The sequence below is a fragment of the Miscanthus floridulus genome, chromosome 4, assembly GCF_019320115.1.
Source record: "Miscanthus floridulus cultivar M001 chromosome 4, ASM1932011v1, whole genome shotgun sequence".
Taxonomy (NCBI): domain Eukaryota; kingdom Viridiplantae; phylum Streptophyta; class Magnoliopsida; order Poales; family Poaceae; genus Miscanthus; species Miscanthus floridulus.
Genome location: NC_089583.1, coordinates 114,035,620 through 114,044,946, shown reverse-complemented (window position 1 = coordinate 114,044,946; position 9,327 = coordinate 114,035,620). Strand labels below are relative to the sequence as shown.

The window sequence follows — 9,327 nt, the reverse complement described above, 5'->3', positions numbered from 1 at the left end:
TAATGTCTATAGTTATATTAATACATATTCTAACTATAACTATACTAACTAATCTAATATTAACATCTATACAAGGCTAACTATAACAACTAATTAGACTAAATTCAATGTATAACTAGACTCAATAATTGTACTAGCTAAACTATCTAACTTTACTACCTATACTAACTTACTATATTACCAATACTAACTAAACTAACTAACTTTACTAACTATACTTTAATAATTTTACTAACTTTATTAACTATACTAACTATATTAGGGGAGTACCTTGCTGCAGCGCGCTAGATCGGGCCGGGAGGCGTGGGCGCAGGCCTCGGCGGGTAGCCGCCGTGCGTGGCCGGAGGGGGTGGCGCGCCGGCGTGCGGGCGCGGCGGCCATGCCGTGCTCGGCAGCGGGCTAGCTGGCGCGGGTGGGCTGGCTAGCACAGGCGGACATGGCCGCGGCGGCCGGCGTGCTCGGTGGGCTGGCGTGGCCGGACGTGGGTGCGGCGGCCAGGAGGCCTTGCTGCGCTGCTCGGGCAACGACGCCTGCTCGGCCACTGGCGGACGCGGGACGCGGCGGTGGTTTTATTCGGCTCTGTCGCGCCAAGATCGGTGGCGCGACAAGCCCTACCCGTCAGCGGTCAGCGATTCCGATCGCCGCCACGTCAGCCCTCTGCCGCGCCACCATGCATGGCGTGGCACATGCATTTGGCCGCGTCAGGGAAATAGGCGCAACCAAAAGTGTTAGTTTTTTTTAAAAGACGACCGTGTTAGATTTAAAATTAGTTTCCAAAAAGTGTTAAAATTTTAAAAAATTCAGAGCGACCGTGTGGGTGCTAATCGCGGTGGCCTGCTCCGCGGTGATGCACTCGACCCTACGCCGGGAGAGCATGGACCGCGCCGAGGAGCCACCTCCACCGCGGCGGCGCCTCGGCGCGGGGGACTACACCCTGCCCGCCCTATCGCCGGGAGCCACGCAGCAGCCCACCCGTTGGCATCCCCTCCCTGCGCCAGTCTGCGGCAGGCCCATACCTACGATTGTAAGACCCTGAACGAAACACGAGGATGTGGTCCTAAAATTTATAAGAAAATAATATAACAAAAGCATACTTTACTTCATTACAAAGCTTCAAATATACGTTGTTCTTACGGTACTTAGAACATATTAAATCTTGATGCTAAAACAATAAAAAAAAGTACTTAAGCAACAAACTAACCTTATGTTCTACTGAAAAGCATCATTCTACTGTGTTGCTACCATCTTCAACATGACCCTCAGCCAACATTAGCATCAGGAGTTAGATTTTGAGAATTAAACTGAGATTCTTTGACAACATATCTATCAAGAGCATGCCTTTGACTTTGAGCTGCAGCCTGCAGCTTATAATCTCTGTTTCTTCTTACGTTTTTCATGACCAGAATAAAACCTCCTATTTCTAGAAGACATGATGCAAATCTCCTCTGATATTCCCTGATTATAATGCAAATTTTTACACCAATTTTCTTTTTTTTCTCTCGAATACGCAAAAGATTTGCGTATCATTGAATTAAGTAGAAGAGTTTAAACATACAGGCAATGTGCTTCTATCGAGCGCCGAAGGAGGTCGACCTAAAACAGCCGTAGCTAGACCATCCTAGCGAAATAGCTCTAGTTTTGATATTACATAAAATGGAAAACAATCAAGACCGATGCAGCGGTGCGACCTAGGAGGTGGCTTGCTCCTTCGTGGCTGCCTAGATGAGCCCTTTCCACCGTCCGAGAAGAGCGCGTCCAATGCTTTGACATTGGATGCAGCTAGGTTGTCGTCGGTCAAAGGCCTCCAGCTCCGATGCGGGTGGCGCTGATGGACCCTTGGTGTACTCCATACGTTGCATGATCAACACCTCACCTCGCTTGGAAGCAGGTACTCGAGAGAGGCTTTGAGCCACCAACCGCCTGCTATGCCATGGTAGAACCGACTTAGCACGAGGCTATTTGGAGGGCTCACGAATAAGTAGAGAGTCAACCTTTTTCAGCACACGTCCCTGGAGAAGCTCTTGAGTCGACCAATTTGCTTTTTAAGGTACAATCGTAAACAATTGGGGATGAAAGGCGTGTGCGTACCGAGCTGCCGACGTGTTGGCTCTCGGCGGATGACGGCTTGGCGTCTTGGCAATGGTTGCGCGGTCGCTGCGGTGCCGAACTGCCAACGTCTAGCAGCGGCGCCGGCCAATCTGTTCATGTGGGGAAACCAAGGAGTTACCCAAGCAGTCTGGTGGGCTAGGCATGGCGGATGGCCATGGGCCTTACGTTGGGCCAACTCCAATTAACAAATTATTGATTACAGGCCTGGCTGTTAATTAATTGCTATGTCTTACTACTTGGTGTCATGTGTAAATTTGGAGGCTCTATAATTTTGGAGGCTCCAAACAGTCGCACACTTTACACCTGCTAATGTACGGTCCTGCTCCGCGGCATCAAGCTTCACTTCGACGCCTACATTTGTCAAAACAATAAGCAGATGTTGCGCTTAAAAACACATGTTGCAAGCACTTATTTTAAGTGTTTCAAATATTTTAGAGATATGTTATAACTGTTTTAAATGGATGTTGCAAAAATAGATCGAGATGTTGCATATGTTACAATGTCTGTACACATATGTTGTAAGCTTCTGTCCCCAATGTTTCATCTGTGTTTCAGACGCATGTTGCAAGTGTGTTTATCTGTACGTTGCACGTGTTTTAAATAGATTATGCGTATGTTTGCCATGGTTTTCAAGTATTTCTTTATGTGTTTTTTTGCAAGTGTTTCAAAAAGCATGTTTAAGTGTTTCACCTGTCTTTAGACGTATGTTGCAGTTGTTACATCTGGATGTTTCAAAAGTAGATCGGGTGTCGCGCATAGGATGCGCGTGGGAAATGGTATGGGCGACGTCCGGGGGGCGCAGGCCCCGCATGAGCACGCGAAAACACAGGCGCGGGCAAAGCCGTGCTGGCGCAAGCACGGGGCATCGAGTGCAGGCGCACGCACATGAAACGGAGTGCAGCGCAGGCATCCAGACGCGCTAGCACTTCCGTTGTTATATTTCTTTATCTTAAAAAAAACGTACACTGAGCACGTAAAGTGCCTAGGCAAAATTTCATGTACGGATTTACTCCCTCCGTCCCAAAATAACTATTATTTTCGTTTTCCGAGAAATAACTTTCACTAAATATATTATTAAAAATATTAATATTTATGTTACATAATTAGTATTATCGAAAAGATATTTGAATCTAGTTTTTTAACAAATTTATTTGGAGATACAAATATTGCACATATTTTCTATAAATCGAGTTAAATTTACAGCACGGAAATTAAAAACGACAATTAATTTGGGACCGACGGAGTAAAGTTTTATGTTCTTTGCACTGGGCACATACGCACGTTGGGCACCTATGTGCAGCATGGGTGACTTACATAAAAAAAAAGATAGTTTATACTAATTAAATTATATTATATCCAAAGTTAAAATAAAAAGATTTACTACATCCACATGTATCAATCAGATCTAGAAAAAAAAAAGATTTTTATATCTAAAAAATCTCTTATATTTATCCTATTTTTTAAAATATTAAGCCCCCTTTGGATTGCGGGAGAATTCCTGTTTCCTGCATTTTTCCAGCGAAAATGAACGGGTTCCTGTAAAATTCCTGTAAAATTCATGCATTTCAAAGGGGCCTTATGTAATTAAATTACTACATCTAATAGATTACACATGCATCGATCAGATCTAGAAAAAAAATCTAAAAGCATCAATTAGATCTAGAAAAATATTTTTATATCTAAAACTTCCTTTATTAATTCTATTTTCCAAAATAAAGTAGTTAAATAAACATATATTTGGGAAGTAATAAGTGATCGTAGCCTTCCGACAATTCGACCTATTAAATGAACGACTCACACTTATTTAGAAGTACTACAACAAAGTCCAACAAGAAAACAAGTGTGTGCTAGTACCAGATCACCGGTCAAAGCTTGCCCGAATCGAAGGGAGATAGATTAGCTTCAGTCGTCTACTATACAGTCTCATGTGTCTTCTCAGATCAGCAGAGCTGTGAAAACCATCACAAGTAGCATGCCAGCACTCATAGTAGCCGTGTGAGCATCAGAAGGTGTGACAGGAGTTCTGGTGCCCCCTGAGGAACTACCATCAGATACACCTCTTGACGCAACAGTAGGAAGAGGTGGCTCCTCCACGCTTGAAGAATTCAGTGTTGGCATTGGTGGCAGAGATGGCGGCTGGGTTTTGAAGGTTTGGAGAAACTGTGCAAGGGAGCCTGCCTGAGGAGGCTGCATGTAGCTGGGCATATCCTTTCCCAGAACTGTACAAGTGTTTTCTGCCAATACAAGAGTATGCAGCTGTCAGAAAATTGAACATAAATGCTGCAACTACTAATTAAATACAGTTACATGAAACTGTGCAGTTGAGAAATGACACCATCATTGCGAAAACTTGAAAGATGACCTAAACACCACTAGCCATGTTCCCATGCTATTTTCCATCATACGCTGTTAATGCAGCAAAATGATGTCCCACTATATGTAGATGTTTTTTCTTTTCCTGAGAATACACAGGAGAGTTGTGCATTAAGATGAAATATACAATAATGAATTTTAGTATATTACAACACGAGGCCTGGAAGCACTCCCCAACTCATACCCATGAAACTTGTACCATCACTACTGAAGACAGCCGGGAAGAAAATAAAACACTGCAAGACAGTGAACTATATGCACATATGACATGGCAAATGAGACTTGACTTACTTTTGTATTTTCTTACTGTCTTCGGGAAATCAGTTATGATGCCTGATAGATTAAATGATTGAACATAGTAATTGATTTCCACAGTTTCATCTCCGAAGAAATCCAACCGGTTGTGCTACAAACTCATTCCGGAACACCTCTGCATACAAAGCTAGCCCCGCTGACTGCATATCTTGCACAAGACTGCTGTCTTATGATAAAGTCAGAACTTAGAGTAAAAACAGATTTGCTGTCCACAACTACAGCTTCAGCAAACTTCTTAATGTCTTTCAATGAGGAATTAGAAGCATCCCCGATGCCTGAGGGTAGAGTGTAAACAAGCTTGCATTTTGTTTTCTGCTGCTTCAATTTGTCAAGGACAGCACTATCTTTTGACTGGATGAGAACTTCCTTGGTAGGATGATTACTGAAGCCAGCAGCACTTAAGGCAGTGGTTAGATAATCAACAATGTCAATTCCCAATGAATTTACTAAAAACACGGCATTCTGTAGTACAAAAGATAGATTGATCAATGAAGGAAGAATTCCATTTATTAAGATAACATTTGACTTCTGGAAAGACGAGTAGAATATTTGGAAAGGCACAAGGGAAAAATACAATCTCTGCAGAGGTTTATACAAGCAATGTCTATACTAGTAACTGTAGCAGAACTCATCGAGATGACAACCGGTTAGCAAATTTTATCATTTGTCAATATAAAACAGATGATGGGCTCTTTCATAAAACAGATTATGTAGATTATGCATCAACATATTGAGAGGTTAACTATCTGGTGAACTTTTGCTCGTGACATAGTCATACTTTTTTTGAACGAAATGGGCAGGTATCACAAATTCATAATAGAGAGACAAAAATCAGGTGGAAAGTTCAATTCTTTGAGATCATAACAAATAAGCAAAACTTCGCGCGAAAGTATCACCTCAATGATGATCATGACACCAGACAAGTCCTTATCCATTGCGATTGCTAGAAAGTCAAATAACTTCAAAAACTTTCCTTGATTTGTGTACCTTGGGTTCCTTACAAGAGAATAACCACTTACTGGGGAAGATATTTTGGCTGTATATAAAGGGCCAGTCAAAAGGCTAATTATAAGTTTGTGCCTTTTGTGAGCTATTCATGTATTTGTAATGTTATAATGCTACAAAACAAACTCACGTTTTAAAGCATTACTGTTAATATCGGCCCAAGTGAGGTTGAATGTGAAGATTCCTGGTTGAGGCTGAATTTCCCGAACAACAGAAACAAGGGAGGTGTAAGTTGTTCTCTGAACATTCGTGGTGTCAAGCAGGTTAATGGAACTCATGCACATAAGAATTCCGTCACTTGTCACTTGAACAGGACAATCAATGAAATCTGCGCCATCATCAATTGCACTGTGGTAGGCCAGGTCTGTACAGTCCGGGTAGTCTCCACTAGCACCATTATGTGAGATAACTAAGGGTTCCCCTGCAAAAAAGAACTACAAATAATTAAACTGAATAGAAATAGAAGACATCCAACCATCACGGTACAATTACTAAGTAGGCCTTACTCCCATACGATACGTACCATGATCATTCTTATTTGAATTCAGTTTGGTAAAACAACCTGCAGATAAGGAGATTCAAATGCATTAAAAATATATGTCACTTATTTGTTCATAAAAACAACTAAACATCACACTATGTTTCTGCGATGGGCACAGACATATCTTAAAATACGGTAAAGTTATTTTAAACCCTACAATAATAAAATATTTCATCATTGGACAGTGAACACTATAAGACTAAATGGGGGATGAGGGAACAAAACAATCTAATATCAACATGAGGCGTTAGAAGACAAGTTCCAATGGAGGATTGTAATATTATGCCTTTTACTTAGTAAACGTGAAAATCCAAAATATTGTTCATAGGAGAACAGAGGACGTAGTTCATAGGCTGAAAAGGTGGGAATCGATAACAATAGAGTAGCTGGATCTTTAACATGTACTAATGCAAAACTTAGTAGCTTACCAATTGCCTCTGATGCAGTAATTGGGTGCTCTGACAATACACCATCAACAGAGAAGCCACCATCATTGATAAAGTTCAGGTATTCTGCCAACGGATCATAGCTGTAGTTATAGGGAATAATTCTATCATTGGCAAAATCAGAGGCATATATTTCTAGCCCTGCATTGTGGGCTTCTGAGACAATTGATGTGGATGGCAGTAGATAGTTATCCTTTGTCACCGGCCAAATGTAACTCTTAGGGACTATTATGCCAGATGCAATAGACTTAATAAACTTTAGGTTACTTGACAGTGAACCATATGTTTGGTTTATAGAATGATCTAAGAGGGCTTTATCAAGAAATCTAAACACAAGCTTTGTTTTGCGACCAACTCTTCCAGATATATTTTTGAGGAAGCCCAGTTCAGGTGATGAGATATAATCCATGGATACACGCTTTTTGATTGAAAGTATGTAGTTCCTCATGTCCAAACCACGTTGTTTGTAGAAGATGTCATGCTATACATATGGAAACAAAATTAGCTTTTGAAGGTAGTATAACACTAGCAACAGTAAATTCTTGTTAAGTTCCAAAAATAATAATTCAACCTGTACATTCAACCAAACAGGAGATGGCATGACAAGGGACCGAAAGTCAGTAACACTGACGATAGGATAGATGCCGTCGAATCTCTCAGTGCGAGACCAAATTGCTTGTGTCACTGCTCAATAAAGTAGATAATCAGTTAAGATAAGAAGTATAGCTTACTTCATTAAAATAAATTTGTAGGCCATAAAAAGCACATGATCGTAGAAATGCTTTGAGCAAACAAGGATAAAAATAATAGTAGTAATAATGTCAACGCAAACAATTCAAGATGTCCATAATGTAAAACTAGTTACATATAACAAAAATAAAACGAAACAGAACATGATATTCTGTTACGATTTTCAAGACTCATAAACTTGGCGGTGCATCTAGTGGCACGTGTGCATCTATTTGGTGTTTTCCAAGCTATTAATTAGTTTGTACTTACTACACATCTAAGATAGTGAGATGTACAGAGATTATGCACAAAAAAAATGCAATGATGGAATCGCTTTAAACGGAATAGTTGCAGTGGTATCGTTGTACTCACGAAAAACAGACTGAAGCTCAGCAATGGTGAAGTCTAAAACAAACCATCCAGTTTTGCGCACGCCATCGATGGCATAGGTCCGCTCCCTCGCGGGGTACGCTTGGTCGACAGTGGTGCAGTTTTTCTTATATCCCGAAGGCAGACTCCAACACCATCCTTTGTTAGTTGGACGTCACACCACATGGCTGTGTCCGGTGCACTGGCGATCATCGCGAAAGAATAGGCACCTTGGCTGGAATCTGGAAACACTCCCGAAAATCCACCTTTGGCGACCACAAGTGGAGCGGCGCCTGGAGAAAGAACAGATGCTCATAATTGTTGCCGTGGTTTCCCATCAGAGAATATATATCAGCTCAGATAACCACTCGATTAATTTTACCAGGTTGAATTTTTTTCTTTTTGATGAAATACCAGGTTCATTTCAACTCATGAATGACATAGACAAATCTGAACTTGAACCCACATGACAGGAGAGAACCGAAGCTGAATTCTGGAATTTGCAGAAGCAATAACCAAATTGCTACTAAGGTCTTAGAAAACAAAGCACCTAAATCGTCAGCGAAAGAGAGGTGGCCTGAATGAACATTCTAGAACAAGTATCACTGTAGCAGTACTGCTACAGTGCCGGGGCCAGCGCCGGGAGAAGCCTCTCCAAACGGGCTCTTATTATACTACCTTTGGTCATTTCGGGAATCGAGCTTTATTTAATTTGTCGTCTGTCGATTAGGGCCATGTTTAGTTGACTCGAATTTCAGAATTTGGCGCTATGCAAAAAGAAAATTCTCCGTCACATCAAACTTGCGCTACATGCATGGAGTACTATATGTTGACGAAATCAAAAACTAATTGCACAGTTTAGTTGTATTTTACGATACGAACGTTTTGAGTCTAATTAGTCAACAATGAGACAATTATTATCAAATAAAAACAAAACGCTTCAGTAGCTACAGTGCGCACCGAATCCGGCGGCGCCGATTCGGTGGCCGAACTAAACGTGGCCTAGCTATTGTACTGCTTTTGGTCTACACATGAACCGAGAGGATATGATTGAGCAGAAAGGGTTTGGGCGGTCTCGGATACCAAACTTCATAAGTTCTATATTATGGTGCCTAGTTCAGAAAAAGCATTGAGCTTTATTTTAGAGAAAATATGAAATTGGTTTTATATTTTTCCAAGTTCAAAAATTTCGTATCAATTTACTAATATTAAATCAGATTTTAGTATTTTTAAATGCATATTTATTTTAGAAAATATTTGGATATTTTTTTTTGAAAAGATACTATTATTTTTTATAAAGTCTAGATCTTCCTGAACTGACGTGGCGCCACATGTGTTTCAAAACTATTCAAACTGAAAGGGTTTCAAAAGTCTTAGGAGTCTAAAAAACTAGTTTTTTTATTAAAAATGACAAATCGAACTTGTGATGATAGTTAAATG

The 9,327-nt window shown here is 40.8% G+C and overlaps 1 pseudogene; it reads right to left on the bottom strand.

Moving 5' to 3' along the window:
* Nucleotides 1-4,044: 4,044 nt before the first annotated feature.
* Nucleotides 4,045-8,575, bottom strand: LOC136549125 (glycerophosphodiester phosphodiesterase GDPDL4-like; annotated as a pseudogene).
* Between the last annotated feature and the right edge of the window lie 752 nt (nt 8,576-9,327).